This window comes from Sander lucioperca, chromosome 7, assembly GCF_008315115.2.
Source record: "Sander lucioperca isolate FBNREF2018 chromosome 7, SLUC_FBN_1.2, whole genome shotgun sequence".
NCBI lineage: Eukaryota > Metazoa > Chordata > Actinopteri > Perciformes > Percidae > Sander > Sander lucioperca.
The window spans coordinates 21,916,285-21,934,305 of NC_050179.1; the positions used below are offsets into that span (position 1 = coordinate 21,916,285).

An 18,021-nucleotide genomic window follows, 5' to 3' on the forward strand; every position below is an offset into this window, starting at 1 on the left:
CACAGATGGTGATGGATCACAGTTTATTTGTTGAGTTCATAAACCAAACTCCTGTTTAAAAACAGCCTATTTAAGCCCCCTGTGAAAAAGTATGTTTCCCTCTGAATTGTAGCCGAATACAAGTATAAAGTAGCAGAAAATGGAAATACCCGAGTCAAGTACAAGTACTGGAACATGTACGTCAGTAAATGTACTTAGTTACATTCCAAAACTGCTGAAAAAAAGCGATAAATGTAAAGAAGAAAGTACAACAAGTCCCTCTGAGTTGTTGTGGAGTAGAAGTATGAAGTAGCAGAAAAGTACCTCAAAATGATACTTGTGTACAAGTACTTTCGGACTAAATAAAAAACCCAGTAACTTGTAAACAGAGAGTGATCCAGATTACATTATGACCTGCATATAACTGCATAAATCACAGTTTATTAGTCGAGACTTTAAACCAAACTCCTGTTTAAAAAACAGCCTTTTTAAGCCCCCTTCGAAAAAGTACGTTTCCCTCTGAATTGTAGCCAAGTACAAGTATAAAGTAGCAGAACATGGAAATAGTGAAGTACCTTTAAGTGTGTAAAAGTACTTTCTGACTAAATTTAAAACTGCAGTAATGTGTAAACAGAGAAGGAGATTCAGCCTAAATTATGTGTCACTGATGGGGAAAAACTGCCTTTTTAAGTCCCCTAAAAAACTTCAATATATCTCTCTGAATTGTAGCCAAGTACAAGTATAAAGTAGCAGAAATAAGACATACTCAAGTTAGGTGCAAGTACTGGAAAATGTACTTCAGTAGATGTACTTAGTTACATTCTACCACTGCTGAAAGTATCCTTAAATGTAGAGTAAAAGTGAACAATATGTCCACTGAGATAAAGTGGAGTAGAAGTATGAAGTAGCAGAAAACAGAAATAGTGAAGTACTTTAAAATATTACTTGTGTTAAAGTACTCTGTGACTAAATTTAAGAGAAGTATGACGTGGCAGAAAATGGAAATAGTAAAATACACTGCAGTAATGTGTAAACAGAGAGATTTAACTTAAAGCATGTCGCCTATGCATTACAATTCATTTGTTGAGTTCATAAACCAAACTCCTGTTTAAAAAACAGCCTATTTAAGCCCCTCGTAAAAAGTAAGTTTCCCTCTGAATTGTAGCCGAGTACAAGTATAAAGTAGCAGAAAATGGAAATACCCAAGTGAAGTACAAGTACTGGAACATTTACTTCAGTAAATGTACTTAGTTACATTCCAAAACTGCTGAAAAAAAGTGATAAATGTAAAGAAGAAAGTACAAGTCCCTCTGAGTTGTTGTGGAGTAGAAGTATGAAGTAGCAGAAAAGTACCTCAAAATGATACTTGTGTACAAGTACTTTCGGACTAAATAAAAAACCCAGTAACTTGTAAACAGAGAGTGATCCAGATTACATTATGACCTGCATATAACTGCATAAATCACAGTTTATTAGTCGAGACTTTAAACCAAACTCCTGTTTAAAAAACAGCCTTTTAAGCCCCTTGTAAAAACTTCAATATATCTCTCTGAATTGTAGCCGAGTACAAGTATAAAGTAGCAGAAATAAGACATACTCAAGTTAGGTGCAAGTACTGGAAAATGTACTTCAGTAGATGTATTTAGTTACATTCTACCACTGCTGAAAGTATCTTTAAATGTAGAGTAAAAGTGACCAATATGTCCACTGAGATGAAGTGGAGTAGAAGTATGAAGTAGCAGAAAACAGAAATAGTGAAGTACTTTAAAATTATATTGATATATTGAAGTACTTTGTGACTAAATTCCAAAACTGTGTTAATGTGTAATCAGAGAGAGAGATTCAGATTACATCATGACGTCTATGACTAACTCCACAAACCACAGTTCATTTGTTGAGTCCTTAAACCAAACTCCTGTTTAAAAAACAGCCGTTTTAAGCCCCTCGTGAAAAGTGCAATATATCTCTCTGAATTGTAGCCGAGTACAAGTATAAAGTAGCAGAAAACTAAGACACTTATGTTAAGTACAAGTTCCAGAAAATGTACTTCAGTGAATGTACTTAGTTAGATTCTACCACTGCTGAAAAGAAGTGATAAATGTAAAGAAACAAGTACAACAATTCCCTCGCGTTGCTGTGGAGTAGAAGTATAAAGTAGCAGAAATAAGACATACTCAAGTTAGGTACAAGTACTGGAAAATGTACTATAGTAAATGTACTTAGTTACATTGTACCACTGCTGAAAGTAGCGATAAATGTAGAGTAAAAGTGAACAATATGTCCACTGAGATAAAGAGGAGTAGAAGTATGAAGTAGCAGAAAATTAAAATAGGAAAGTACTTATGCGAAAGTACTTTCTGACTAAAAATAAACTGCAGTAATGTGTAAACACACAGAGAGAGAGAGAGAGAGAGAGAGATGCAGCCTAAATTATGTGTCACTGATGCATAACAATTACAACAGTTAATTTGTTGAGTCTTTAAACCAAACTCCTGTTTAAAAAACAGCCTTTTAAGCCCCTTGTAAAAAGAACAATACTTCCCTCTGAATTGTACTGGAGTAAAAGTAGCAGAAAATGAATATACTTATCTTGAGTACACGTACCTTAAATTGTACTTGAGTAAATGTACTTAGTTACATTCTACTACTGCTAAGTAGCAATACACGTAGAGTAAACTGCAGTAGAGTGTAAACAGAGATGTAATTTGAATTATGACCTCTATAACTAAGTGCATGTGTCACAGATGGTGATGGATCACAGTTAATTTGTTAAGTCTCTAAACCAAACTCCTGTTTAAAAACAGCCTATTTAAGCCCCTTATAAGAAGAGCATTTCCCTCTGAAATGTAGTAAAGTAGAAGAAAAGTAGCTCAAAATTATACTTGTGTTAAAGTACTTTCTGACTAAATCAAACTGCAGTAGAGTGTAAACAGAGAGATGCATCTTAAATGATGACCTCTGTGACTAACTGCATGTGTCACAGATGGTGATGGATCACAGTTTAAGTCTCTAAACCAAACTCCTGTTTAAAAACAGCCTATTTCAGCCCCTTATAAAAAGAACATTTCCCTCTGAAATGTAGTAAAGTGGCAGAAAAGTAGCTCAAAATTATACTTGTGTATAAGTACTTTCTGACTAAATAAAAACCCCAGTACTGTGTAAACAGAGTGATTCAGATTACATTATGACCTGCATATAACTGCATAGATCAGTTTATAAATTGAGGATTTAAACCAAACTCCTGTTTAAAAGCAGCCTATTTAAGCCCCTTATAAGAAGAGCATTTCCCTCTGAAATGTAGTAAAGTGGCAGAAAAGTAGCTCAAAATTATACTTGTGTTAAAGTACTTTCTGACTAAATCAAACTGCAGTAGAGTGTAAACAGAGAGATGCATCTTAAATGATGACCTCTGTGACTAACTGCATGTGTCACAGATGGTGATGGATCACAGTTTATTTGTTAAGTCTCTAAACCAAACTCCTGTTTAAAAACAGCCTATTTAAGCCCCTTATAAAAAGAGCATTTCCCTCTGCAATGTCGTAAAGTAGAAGAAAAGTAGCTCAAAATTATATTTGTGTATAAGTACTTTCTACTAAATAAAAACCCCAGTAATGTGTAAACAGAGAGTGATTCAGATTACATTATGACCTGCATATAACTGCATAGATCACAGTTTATAAATTGAGTCTCTAAACCAAACTCCTGTTTAAAAAAAAACGCATTTTAAGCCCCCCTCGCAGAGTTCCTGTACATCAGTGCCCCGGCTGTATGTAAACGCTGCCGGTTAATTGGCGTAATTGCTCCCTGGGTGGGACATGAAGTTGTCTGGATAAACTTCCATCAGCACCACATACCGCTGCAGAGGGCCCCGAAAAGGGAAGAAATGAAGCTAAAATGGAGGGTTTCAAGATGAGAGCCGTTAAGTGCCTCGTTCTGCTGCGGGAGTTGAAATACTGAAAAAAAGTGTTGATGTTTTTTTTTTTTGTTTCGGCGACGGAATACATGTTTTATAACCCTCTTATTATAGCCGTATGGATGTCCAATACTGCCTTTCTATGTCGGTCAGTAAAGTCACATATATAACGAGGTTTAAGTGTGCTACAGTGTCGGTTAAGACAAAAAAATTAACATCCAAAGCAACGCGAATCTCACACATCCGACATTGCTGAAATGTTCCTGAGAACAAGTGGATTGGAACGTTAGCTCGTAGCCTGCTAATGCTAACCATCCTGTTAGCTAGCTCGCTCGCGCTAACGCTAACACAGCCACGCTCACTGATAACTTACAGCTAAGATAGAATTAATAGCGTGGCGGGAGAAAAACAAGACACGAAATAAAGAACATTCGAAGAGGAATAGTAGCTCCGTTAAGGACGCCATCTTTTTAGAATTGTGACACCGAGCACGAGCAGCAGCCGTTGGTGGGTCTAAGTTATCTCGGCCCCCTTGTCCTCCAGAATATCAACTCATAGACTAAGAAACACACCAGCTAAAATACACAGAAACACAGAGGGACCCTGGCTCACACAGACAAACAGCAGCTCACACACCTGCCCGCTAACACACACGCTACACTCCGATGGACACAAACAGCGGCACACATGTGAAGTTTGACAGCAGAGAAAATTAAAGTTATGAAATTAAAAAAGCCCAATGTGCACTTACTCAGCAGCAGTCCTCCTCTAGATTAATTAAATATATATGTCTATAAGAAGCCGATCCACGATGGAATAACAGCATACAAACAGTCCAGTTCACTCTATCCCCGCCGAGCTTTATTTTGTTGCTGTATTTTATATTTAGTTTCAGTAAAATTTGTGTAAAAACAGAGAAACTGAAGCTACAAAACAAGAAGAACTCTTCTTCAATCTCATTCAGCCTCAGCCTCAGCACAGCGCAAATCCCTCCGCGCCGGAGCTGGAGGAAGGGGGACAAAAACTACTCACACGTCCAACTAAGGCGCGTTTACCCGCGACAAAGCGATTAATGTTGGCTCGTGCTGTTGTTAAAGTTCGTTAAATTGAACGGATCAGCGGCGCGATGTGCGTAGAAAATGTGTTCGAAAAGCGGACTACTTTTTGTGTCGGTGCGGCGAATTTATTTCACTTTGCCTAAGGAACGGCGGTGCTACGACTCCCATTGCCTAGGGAAAAAACCCGGATGTAAACTCAGTGAAACTCTATGGAGAGAAAGTCCTCTCTCATACACACACACACAGTACACACACAGTACACACTCCCCATGTAACTCAGCAGAGCCGCGGAGCAGTTTGTTGTGTCTGTTGTGGTTCGCCTTCACGGACCTAGAGATCCAGACCCGGGCAGGAGGCCCTCAGTCTGTCTGCCGTGTTTCAGGCTCCATGTTCGGCTGCTCGCCGCTGGAAGGACGGTTGCACTCTGGAGGAGGGGAAGGAGGAGGCACGGCCTTTTCTCCTGCTCTGTTTCTGGCTCACAGTGTGTCTACTTTACCAAAACATAAACACAAATACATAAAGCACTGGTTGAATGTAACTAAGTACATTTACTCCAGTACTGTACTTGAGTCCAAATGTTCAGGTACTTGTACTTTATTTGAGAAATATTGTACTTTTATATCTGTTACAGCTTTAGCTACTAGTTACTTTACATATTAAGATTACACACATGTAGTTTATAACATCTGATGTTTGATTATGAATGATATATACAGACACACTAACACACACACACACACACACACACACACACACATAGACACACGCACACGCACATTAACACACACACACACACACACACACATAGACACACGCACACACACATTAACACACACTAACAAACACATACACACACACACACATAGACACACGTACATACACACTAACACACACACACACACACACACAAACACAGATACACACTCACACTAACACACACGCAGACACACACACATAGACACACACACACACACACACACACACACTAGACAGAGACACACTAACAAACACACACACATAACGGCCAACTTTAAATACTTTAACTAGATTGTAGGTACCTTTTTTTTCAGGTTAAATCAAACGTATTCTTTTGAATAAATTGTGTATTTTCATTTTTCGTTTTCATATTTATTTTCATATTTAAGGTATAAATTATTTTCTGTTTTCAGATGCAGATCTGAAATCGTATGTTTTTCACTTTCAGATATATTCCTGTAAACTGTCACTTTATATATTTTAATTATGATCAGTTTACACTGATTAACTACGGCAGTAATCAGTAGCTGCAGCCCTAGTTTAGGGGTGGCAGTAGCTCAGTCTGTGGGGAGTTGGGTCGGGAACCGGAGGGTCGCTTGTTCAAGTCCCAGTACGGACCAAAGTACAGAGTGTGTTTGTAGATTGGTAGCTGAGAGATGCCAGTTCACCTCCTGGGCACTGTACCCCCCCCCCCCCCCAACTGCTCAGGGTGCTGGTCCAGTGCTGGCAGCCCACTCACTCTGACATCTCTCCATTAGTGCGTGAATAGGTCCTGAGTGTGTGTGTGTGTATTTCAGGCCTGTGTGTAGTGATTTCTAATAAACAGTGTAAATTGTAATTTTCCCCACTGGGAATTATATTAATTTATAAACAGTATAAATTAATAAATTAAAAATTGTATAAATTAAATTAGTTCTATGCAATGTAATAACAAGAACATCACTATTAACATAATGGGAACTATAAATGATAATCTCATTTATTTTATTTGGGAAGTGATGTATTTAAGATACAGCAGAAACATCGATCTCAGACGTCTTCCCAATGTCATGCCACAGTACTTGTACTACAGTGGTGTAATGTAACTAAGTACATTTACTCCAGTACTGGGCTTCAGTCCAAATGTTGAGGTACTTGATTGATTGATTGATTGATTGATATCTTTTATTTTGAACATGTAAATAAAATAAAACATCAGAAAATAATAATAAGAAGAATAATTTCCAGGACTTAAAGACCTCTATTTACACATGCCAAAAGGAGTAGGAAGAAGTAAAATGTATGTACTCCTACCCCTTTATACCCTTTCTATCCTATTAAATTAATTAGCTACGAAATAATAAGTCTACAGAGATAATAATCTGTAATCAATGAAAATATATATTCAGAAGTTATATTCACGTTCATATATTTACCCATACACAACAATAATTATACACATACTACAGATTGTTCACTATCAGCCCAGGTTAGTAATTGTTATCACTGTGTTTCTCTGTACCTCTGGGATATCATTTCTTTGAACAGCTCTTGAACACTTTGAATTGGAATATGTTTAGACATTGCTTTAATTCATTATTTAGTTTATTCCACAATTTAGTGCCACTAACCAGTCCTTCCAGAAAAATGTGAGTTTTTTTGTGATTGTTTTGGGCTAAAATCCTTGATTATGCGGCACGTTTTCTTAAAAAATGTGATGGAATATGCGGGATATTTATGCAATTTTATGCAATGAAATTGCAAGAACTTTTTAAAATTGTGGTTTCATCGTGGCTTCATCGCGGGGTTTGCAGCTTTTCGATGATGTTCACGTCGCGTATTTACGTCACTTCATAATGTTCCCATGGCAACAGGGGAAATGGCTGCTCTTGTGTGAAGTAAACGCAACATTTTTCAACTTTCTGCTAAGATATGTGTGACTTTTTTGCAACGAAAATGTGGGGATTATGAAATCATGCAAGCTCCGCATATTTTGCACAGAAATCGACAATTTATGCGGCGAAAATGCGGCGTATTTGATAAAATGCGGCCCCCGCATAAATATGCAGACTTTGGCTGATTATGCATTGAATTATGAGATCACATAATCACGTTTTTCTGGAGGGACTGAGTAACAGATAAACAGAAACTTTTCCTTGTAGTTCGAAAACTGTGAGTCTTAAAATGTGACTTTCCCCTTAATGGCAGCTACACACCGAGCCGATAATCGTCCGTCTGACAGTCTGGCGAGGTCGGTGACTCGAGTCTGTTCGGTGTGTTCCGTGCCGTCGTCCATCAGAGGAGCCGTCGGCCTTCATTTTGGCCGACCTGACTTGCTGGGTCGGAGACAGGGCCGTCTGATTGGTGGAGAGCTAACCAGGAAATGGGGAGCGGGATGAGCGTGACTAAAATCTCTCAAAATCTGATGAAAATCTTTTAAACTGACCTTTGTTGATCTGAAATGAAGACAGATTCAGCAGCTGCACGGCCTATTTCTCTCTTCAAATGTTTTCAGAAACACGTTTCGGTGAACTATTTTAGTCCAATATGAGATCGGATTCTGAACGAGCCGCCATGACAGTCTGGCTTTGACCCACGTGACGCGTTCGTCCAATCAGCTGCCGGTTTTCATTTTCTGGGAAACAATACAGATTAGCGCCGCCTGCTGTTATGGAGACGTATTACATCTCGCGCACGCGCAGAGCGTACGCTCAAGTCGCCTCAGTGTGTTTTGAGGCATTTTTTTTGGACCTCGGGGACCCGACTGATCAGTCGGTCGGCTGTCTGGTTGGTGTGTAACAGCTATTGGTCACGGTCATCCCGCTCGCCATTTCCGGGTGAGTCCCGACTGTCCTGTCTCTGACTGAGCATGTCAGGTCGGCCAAAATGAAGGCCGACGGCTCCTCCGACGGACGACGGCACGAACACACCGAACAGACTCGAGTCACCGACCTCGCCAGACTGTCTGACAGCCAGTTATCGTGTTGGTGTGTCAGGGCCTTTTTATTTATATATATATATATATATATATATATATATATATATATATATATATATATATATATATATGTATATGTTACAATGTCTGACAACGGAAGGACAAGGAATTGGACGGGGCCAACAGCCAGAGAGAAGGAGGAAGACTGCACAGTAATTCCTACAGCACTGCATGTACAGTTTTCCCTAAGGAGATTGTCCTATGTTCACGTTTCTACTTTTGTTTTTTTGTTCTTTTCTTTGTGCTATGCAGTGCAGTCTTTTCCTTTCTGTATCGCAATGACATGGTCTGTCAACAAATTACAGTACAAACAGTAAGTTGTCCAGTCTCTTGCAATCAACCTCCCACATACACTACGGTGTAACCTACAATTTACAATAAGTCATCAAAACTTTAGGCATAGTTTACATCAGAACATCCCTTCAGAGTAGCCTGTTATATTGACAACATGACTAAGCAATTTGACGGTCTTATCCACGTCAGGGTGCAGGCTTGGACCCAAATGCAGGAAGGAAAGGAGAGTGCAGCAGTTTGAAATAATAGTAATTTAATAAGAACACAAGGAGACTTACAAAGTTTTAAGCAGAGCAGAGGCCTGTACTACGAAGCAAGATTTGACGTTAACGCGGTAACTTCAGGTCCAACCCAGGGTTTTCTGGACCATGAAGGTGGATCACTTGTTACTGGGTTCAATCGCCGTGGTAACTTATGCTGAACCCCTAACCTGGTCGGGAGCAGGTAATGTTGGAGATTAGAGATCAACCGGTGTTAAAACACCGCCTACTGACCAATCAATACTTGACTGATAACGGTGTCACCGTTCTTAGAAAGAGAGAGAGAGAGAGAGAGAGAGAGAGAGAGAGAGAGAGAGGGAGAGGGAGAGAGAGAGAGAGAGAGAGAGGGAGAGAGAGTAGGAGAGAGTAGAGAGGGGAGAGAGGATGAGGGCTCGTGATAGAGGCTAGATCTAGGGAAGAAGAGTAGATGTAGAGTAGCGGATGAGGATCCTATATCTACGTATCGAAGTCTCTCTGTCTATCTCTCGCGAGGGTTCGCTAGCTCGCGCTCTCTATCTTCTCGCTCGTCTGCTCTTCCTCTGCTTGCTCTATCTCTCTCTCTCTCTTGCTCTCTGCTTCTCTCTCTGCGCTTCTCTCTCTCTCGCTCCTTCTCGTCTCTCTCTCTCTCGCTCTTGCTCTCTCTCTCGCTTGCTCTCTCTCTCTTTCTGTCCTCTTCTCTCTCTCGTCTCTTCTCTCTCTCTTTCGCTCTCTCTCGCTCTCTCCTCGTCTTTCTCGTCTCTTCGCTCGCTCTCCGTCTTCGCGCTCTGTCGCGCTCGCTCTCGCGCTCTCTTGGAGCGCGCTCTCTGGCCTCGCTCTGCTCTCGCTCGCGTCTCTCGCGCGCTCTCTCTCGTCGCTTCTCTCGCTTCTCTCTCTCGCGCTCGTGCTCTCTCGCTCTGCCTCGCTGCCGGTCTGCCTGCGTCGCTCTCTGCTCTTCTCTTCTCTCCTTGTCTCGCCGCGCTCGCTCGCGCGCTCGCTCTACGTTCGCTCTCTCTTCTCCGCGCTCTCTGCGCTCGTCTCTCGCGTCTTCGCTCTCGCGTCTGTCGTCGTCTCTGCGCGGCTCGCGCGCGCGCGCTCTCTACGCTCGCTGCTCGCGTGCGCGGCGCTCTTGCTCCGCGCTCTCGCGCTCTCGCTCTCTCTGCTCGCAGCGCTGGCTCTCAGCGTGCGTGCGCGTGCTGCTCCGCTCGCGCGCGGTCCTCTTCGCGCCGCGCGCGGCGCGCGCTCGCGTCGCGGCTCCTGCTCGCCTCTCGCGCCGCGCGGCGCGTCGCTCGCGCTCTCTGCGCGCGCTCGCGCGCGCGGGCGCTCGCGTCGCGCGTCTCTCTGCTCGCGCGCGTCTGCGCGGCGGTGCCTCTATCGCGCCTCGCTGCGGCGCGCCGGTCGCGGCTCGCGCTCGTCTGCTGCGAGGTAGAGAGCGAGCAGAGTCCATATTAAGTCCATATTAACAATGGAAAGCCATTCTTACCAGTGGATCTTGATTGGGAATCAAATGAATGCAAAGAAAGTTACTTTATGAACTTGATTTTAAGATTTGTAATTATTTATTTACTGTAAACAAAAGAAAAATGTGTGAATCTGTCATTATTGCACAATCCCTCCAAGTACCTAACTAAAAAACTAAAAATCTCTATCCTTACTAGAGTCAATATAGTGTTAGTAACTCCTAAATAGGGCTGTCAAACCATTAATTTCTTTTAATTTCTCTGACTTTCTGCGATTAATGCGATTAAAAAAAATGAATCGCATCGCGGCGGCCCTTAATCGCATCGCGATTAACGCGTTAATGCTGACAAATAATGCTAATAGAGTTGAATCCTTTATGCAAATCAGGGACGGCGTCCAGCTGGACTCTCCAGCTTCTGGAAAACCAACATTTTCAGAAGGAGACATAGCTCCGTGTGGAAGCTGTTGTTAGGAGACGTCTTCAGAACGTGATACATCATCATGATGATCAAACCAAACATCGATTCCCATACCGGGAGTTGAACCCGGGCCACCTGGGTGAAAACCAGGAATCCTGACCGCTAGACCATATGGGACTCTGTTCTGTATCAGAAGATATTAGTTTCTTCGTGCTACGCAAGATCGATTTCATGCATCGTTGTTTCGTGTCACCTTAAGACCCTGACACACCAACCTGATAATCGGCCGTAAACACAGGACTTTCACCCAGGAGAGCAGGGTTCAAGTCCTGCTTGTCACGCTTTCTATAGTCGCTTTTTACTTTCCTAACGTGTCACGGAACACGCCCACCCACAACCCTTTCCTTAACATAACTGCGTCAAAAGGGACGGCAATAGTCCCAACCAAGCGCGTTTACTTATAGCGCTAAAGGAGACTTTTAGCGTCAATAAGAATAACAAAGGCACCTGACCAAGCGTCCATATTTTACGAGATGAGGGTGAGAACGTGTTGCAGGGGCTTAAGAGACAAAGGTGCGAGCTTCAGTTCGGCCATATTTGAGATTTGGCTTTTGTGCCTGAGCGCGTCAGCGTTGATTTATTGTGATATGAGTCTAATTAAACAAGTGAAATGACAGCATTTTGTCCTCCTTAACTTGGGAACTTGAGCTTTTCTTCACTTTTCCACTGACCAACCTGGGTCATCGTCTCCAAATGTCTCCGTTTGAGTCCGTCCAGACTACAAAGCAACGCAGCAGTTTATAAACCAGAACGGGGGCAGCAGTGTTTCCAAATGTTAAAGTTTTAGGGGCTCGGAAACGCCGAAGTAGTGCAGACGCCAGACGTAAACGTAGCAGACGATATTAGTGTCTTCGAGCTACGTGAGATCGATTTCAAGCGTCATTGTTTCGCGTCACCATAGGCCTCCTGCACACTGGCTGCGTGGCGTCTGCGTGGCGTCTGCGTGGCGTGTCAGTTGCGTGGCGGCTGCGTGGCGTTTTCTACGTCTTTGCACCAGAAAGGTCTGAGGCGGTGCTGCTGCTGCTAGCCTTATCTGGACACATGGATGTTTCCATAAACATAAACATAAATATATTCTGATCTGATTACAGCAAAGACAACGTCAGCAGTATTGACGGCAAAATAGACAGGTGCAATATTTGAAAATCGATAATTATTTATTATTATTTTAAATGACATTCATAGCTGCCTTTATGTCAAAACCTAGAGACTGTCAAACATCAACATGTCATTTATTAAATGTATTTGTGTCAAAATGACATTTAACACGCTTGCGTGTGGCATGAAAAATAGCCGTCGGTCCTATTTCTAGCATGCACGCGTTTTCTGAGACGTTCGTGTCACGCAGGCAGTGTACACGCTCTAACCTGTTACCATGGCAGCTGAAATATAAAAGGACACGCCACGCAGACTGAGCTTTATCAGAGGAAGGTTGAAATTACCACCAGCGCTGTAAGAGAGCTTCTGTTGAACATGTCCATATCAGGACTGGTTTCTCTGCAGATCATCACATGTTGGTTCATCTCTACACTAATATTACCCAAACACTGATTCCCATACCGGGAGTTGAACCAAGGACGCCTGGGTGAAAACCAGGAATCCTGACCGCTAGACCATATGGGACATGGTTAATATTTATTTTATACACATTTTAGGAGGAAGGGTCAACACATATATTGTTCTTCAAGGGCTGTTCAGATATTACGTTATTGTAAACACGTAGTCTACATGGACGCAGACGCTTCGAGCTATACGCAAGATCGATTTCACGCTTCATTGCTTTCTGGATTGTGTCACCTTGTGTCGGCCAAACCAGGAATCCTGACCACTAGACCATATGGGACTCATGCTCTGTAAAGTTTTCCGTATTTTTCATTTCATAAATCATGTTTAAACCCAGACGAAGATGATCTCCTGCGTAGCTCAAGGCAAACGACTATCTTCTGCTACAGAGTCCCATATGGTCTAGCGGTCAGGATTCCTGGTTTTCACCCAGGCGGCCCGGGTTCAACTCCCGGTATGGGAATCAGTGTTTGATTCGATCATCAAACAATGTTTGGTCTCCAGCATTGGCAGAGTAACAAACACACAAATATAAGCAGGTAATGTGTGGTGATGAACAGCTGTGGTTGTTTTGAGCATTTCGTCTCACAGCTGAGAGACTTCTCCAGTTCTTCAGAAGTCTCTGAGATGATGGATGAAATGTTTCTTTAAGTCCAGTTGATTTCAACCGTGGATAAAGCTCAGATAACGCAGGAGACAGACTTACTGTACATACACACCTCCACCGACTTGATCTTCTAAAGATACAGGAAGTCATTCATTTTCAATGGAAGCTGCTTCTCTCAGCTGCAAGGAGCGGAAAATCTGTCAGCGTTGCATTTTGGACATTTTGGGCGTTTTGAGCGTTTTGAGCGACCAGAGCGTCAATCAAAAAGTTGTAAGTGGGTCAACTTTATGGTAATGAGGTATGACGCGGTTCAGCTGCAAACGACCAGCAACCAATCAGAATATAGAAGTCCTTCGCGTTGGCTGATCCCAGAGAAACAAACTTTGGTTCCTACCAAAACATTAGTTCAAAGAAAATGGAGGAAAAGCTCATCATCACTGTTGCTGGGTTCCCTATCATTTAGGATATGATGTTGTTTGCATATAGGGACCAAATGTGACCAAAACGGTTATAAAAATGATTTCATTATGTCATTATAAAAGGTTTCTAGTGTCATTGTATTGGCTGCTTGTCCTTTTTCTTCAATCGTGTGTTTCTGGCACCTGTGGCACAAAATGCATCGAGTGAGCCTTGCAGATCAAAATAGTTTAATTTGCTATTGAATCAAAGACTGAGAGGAACCAGCAGAGGGAGACACAGTACAGATAGTTTCTGCTCTTTATTCTTCTCCTCCTCTACATCTCAGAGGGAAATATTGGGCTTTTTACTGCAGTAAATCTATCTGATAACTATCTGTACGTGTTAAAGTCAAAATAGTTCCACTGTTGTCTCTTAGGTGACGAGAAACACAGACGATACAGAGATCTCTCGTCTCAGGGGGACATGAGGGATGGAAGCACGGTCATTCAAAAATACTCCAGGTTTCTACTGACACAAAGCTTTTTTCTACAATTTGTTTTCGATGTTATTGTCTCTTTTCTGAATCCATGCAGACGTGTCCCGGGAGTTTTAGGGGCTCGGAAACGCTGCAGTAGTGTGGACGCCAGGCGTAAACGTAGCAGGAGATATTAGCTTCTTCGAGCTACGCAAGATGGATTTCACTCGTCACCTTAGAGACAAAAGAGCGAGCTTCAGTGTGAGCGTTATCAGAGGAAGGTTGAAATCACCACCAGCGCTGTAACTAAGCTCCTGTTGAACATGTCCATATCAGGACTGGTTTCTCTGCAGATCATCACATGTTGGACACCAAATGTTGGTTCATCTCTACACTAATATTACCCAAACACTGATTCCCATACCGGGAGTTGAACCCCGGCCGCCTGGGTGAAAACCAGGAATCCTGACCGCTAGACCATATGGGACTCATGTTCTGTAATGTTTTCTGTATTTCTTATTTCATAAATCATATTTAAACCCAGACAAAGATGATCTCCTGACCCCTGAAGAACCAGAACTCCAGAGGGATGATGTCCAGACTCTGACGTCTAGATGAACTATTTTGACTTTAACACGTACAGATAGTTATCAGATAGATTTACTGCAGTAAAAAGCCCAATATTTCCCTCTGAGATGTAGAGGAGGAGAAGAATAAAGGAGCAGAAACTATCTGTGCTGTGTCTCCCTCTGCTGGTTCCTCTCAGTCTTTGTGTCCACAGAGCAGCAAATAACAACAACAACAGAGACATCAACTCATTATATTATAAAAACAAACATTACTCAGTCCTCCAGAAATATGTGATTATGTGATCGCATAATTCAATGCATAATCAGCCAAAGTCTGCATATTTATTTCGGGGGCCGCATTTTTTCAAATACGCCGCACTTTCGCCGCATAAATTGCTGATTTCTGTGCAAAATATGCGGGGCTTGCATGATTTCATAATCCCCACATTTTCGTTGCAAAAAAAGTCCCATATATCTTAGCAGAAAGTTGAAAAATGTTGCGTTTACTTCACACAAGAGCAGCCATTTTCCCCTGTTGCCATGGGAACGTTATGAAGTGACGTAATTACGCGACGTGAACATCATCGAAAAAGCTGCAAACCCCGCGATGAAGCCGCGATGAAGCCGCAGTTTTTGCAAGTTCCCGCAATTTCATCACATAAAATTGCATAAATATCCCTCATATTCCATCACATTTTTTAAGAAAACGTGCCGCATAATCAAGGATTTTTTCCAAAAACAATCACAAAAAAACTCTTTTCTGGAAGGACTGGTTACTGAAACATTAACACGTGAAACTGAGTGTGTCTCCTGCGTTATCTGAGCGTTATCTGAATTAGAAAAACGTTTCATCATCATCTCAGAGACTTCTGAAGAACTGGAGAAGAAATGCTCAAAACAACCACAGCTATTAATCACCACACGTTACCTGCTTGGTAGGAGTATTTTGGTGTTTCTGAAATGAAATAGCAGCTGTGTTGCAGTATATTTGTGTTTATTACTCTGGCAAAGTTGGAGAACAAACATTGATCGATGATCAAATCAATCACTGATTCCCATACCGGGAGTTGAACCAATCATCTTGGGCGGTGCTAAAAATCAGAATCAAAATCAGAAATACTTTAATAAAGGGGGAAATTATTATTGTTACAAACTCCAGATATACAAACAACATATATTATACAGACAACATATATATTAGGAACAGAATATAAATATATATATATAGATATATATATATTTGATGACATTACTGAAACTGAGTCTGTCTCCACATTCAGGAGTATGAATGTTCTGATGATTTATTGAGTATTTTGCAGGATATTTGACATTTCATCCTTAAGGCTCTGACACACCAACCAGACGGCCGACCCTCGGCAGAAAAGCCAGTCGGACTGATCAGTCTCCCCGAGGTCCAAAAAGTTCCTCAGAACACACCGAAGAGACGCTCTGCACGTGTGTGAGACGTAATACGTCTCCATAACAGCAGGCGGCACTAATCTGTATTGTCGCCCAAAAAATGAAAACCGGCAGCTGATTGGACGAACGCGTCACGTGGGTCTGGCTTCTCCCCGACCATAATGGCGGCTCGTTCAGAATCCGATCTCATATTGGACTAAAATAGTTCACCGAAACGTGTTTCTGAAAACATTTGAAGAGAGAAATAGGCCGTGCAGTTGCTGAATCTGTCTTCATTTCAGATCAACAAAGGTCAGTTTAAAAGATTTTATCAGATGTTGAGAGACTCTAGTCACGCTCATCCCACTTGTCATTTGTTGTCATTTGTTTGTCATTCATGGAGTCCGACAGGTGTGTATGTAAAGGTGTGACAGCACCAGCGCCTTTAGTCAAAGCTGTTTTCAGTTTTTGTTGCTGCGTTCACATTTTTATAATTTTGAGGCTTTGTCGTTATCGTCATCTTTGTAAGTTCTTCCGCCGCTTTTTTCAATGCTTATGTTGACGTTTTTTGCCACTTTTTTTTATGTTTGTGTCGACTTTCTTTTCACCTTTTTACAATGTTGTTGTTGCCTTTTTTGTTGTTGTTGTCATTCATTTGTAACTTTTTCTGGCGCTTACGTTGACGCGTTTGTGTGAAGTAAACATCACTTAATTTTAGTGCTGAGAGGCGTTCGTCACGCTCATCCATCATCGATGAATCCCCCCCCCCCATCCTGGAGTTCACTGACTTTAAAAGTTAAAAAGAAAGACCTCAAACACATCACAGTAACTTTATGCTTTTATTGTGAAAAGAGACAGAACTCAAAACTAAACATGACACAAGTCAACGGCATTTCTACAATTTCATGATCACAGCTTCCATCTTTAAAGGACTGGAAGTGGAAGAAGTTTACAATGTTCACGAGGAATCTGTTGAATCATTCTGAATTATTTAATACAAAGTTCATTCATTAGTTCATAACAATAACCTGAAATATTTCTGTAAGTGTGATCCTGTACAGATTCAACTGTTCAGCAGTGAGAAACAGGAGGAGACTCTCCGTCCTCCAGAGAACACAGAGACACTGAGGAACCATACCAGAACCCAAACCCAGGATAGAGAGGCTGAGTGAATGTGGTGTTGAAGGTGTGGAGGTGGATCAGTGAGTCAGAGGAGACGTTGTAGAAGGACAGAGAGCCAGCAGGACAGTCCACATACACTGCTACTCTACCAGAGACAGAGGAGGAGGAGATGGATGTTCCTCTGTTATTGTGACAGACAGAGTAACCACCATCAGAGCAGAACAGACTCCAGGACTGATCATTACGTCCAAACACACAGTCATCACTGCCTCCTCTCCTCCTGATTCCTCTGTAACTCACTGATATATGAACCCTTCCTCTCCTCTCAACCTCCCAGTAACAGCGACCAGTCAGACCATCTCTACACAGCAGCTGAGACCAGTAGTCAAACCTCTCTGGATGATCAGGATATGACTGATCCTCCTCCTTCACACGTGTCACCTTCCTGTTGTTGTCAGACAGTTTGAGTTTTCTGTTCACTGTGTTTGTGTCCAGTGTGAGTTCACAGGAATCTGACGGAGAGAAGGAGACACAACACAGCTGCAGTTATTAACCAATCAGCACTTTGATGATGACATCAGAGGGTTGAATAAGTGATGTCACAGTTTGATGAATGAAATTAAAAACAGACTTACACTTCCTCAGACCTGGTGTCAACCATCTGACTCCAGCAGGCTCCACCCTGAAAGGAGGAGGGGGGGGGGGGGGGCATTACATCACTCTCACACACAGCTT

At 42.0% G+C, this 18,021-nt stretch overlaps 1 protein-coding gene and 3 non-coding genes across 7 annotated transcripts in view; 1 reads left to right on the forward strand and 3 right to left on the reverse strand.

The window, feature by feature from the left end:
* The window catches only part of phf21ab (PHD finger protein 21Ab), a 51,643-nt gene extending 46,597 nt beyond the window's left edge, over positions 1-5,046 (reverse strand). Inside the window, exon 1 of one of the 4 annotated variants that reach the window (XM_036003481.1) lies at positions 4,644-5,046. The gene's annotated coding sequence lies outside the window, so the exon portion shown is untranslated. The remainder of the gene's footprint in view (positions 1-4,643) is intronic. The other 3 variants (XM_036003484.1, XM_036003482.1, XM_036003483.1) reach the window with 3 other exon arrangements.
* A 6,152-nt stretch (positions 5,047-11,198) lies between these two features.
* On the reverse strand, positions 11,199-11,270 carry trnae-uuc. The gene has a single exon. It is a non-coding gene; the product is annotated as a tRNA-Glu (tRNA).
* Positions 11,271-13,107: 1,837 nt separating this feature from the next.
* On the forward strand, positions 13,108-13,179 carry trnae-uuc. The gene has a single exon. It is a non-coding gene; the product is annotated as a tRNA-Glu (tRNA).
* A 1,433-nt stretch (positions 13,180-14,612) lies between these two features.
* On the reverse strand, positions 14,613-14,684 carry trnae-uuc. Its single transcript has one exon. It is a non-coding gene; the product is annotated as a tRNA-Glu (tRNA).
* Between the last annotated feature and the right edge of the window lie 3,337 nt (positions 14,685-18,021).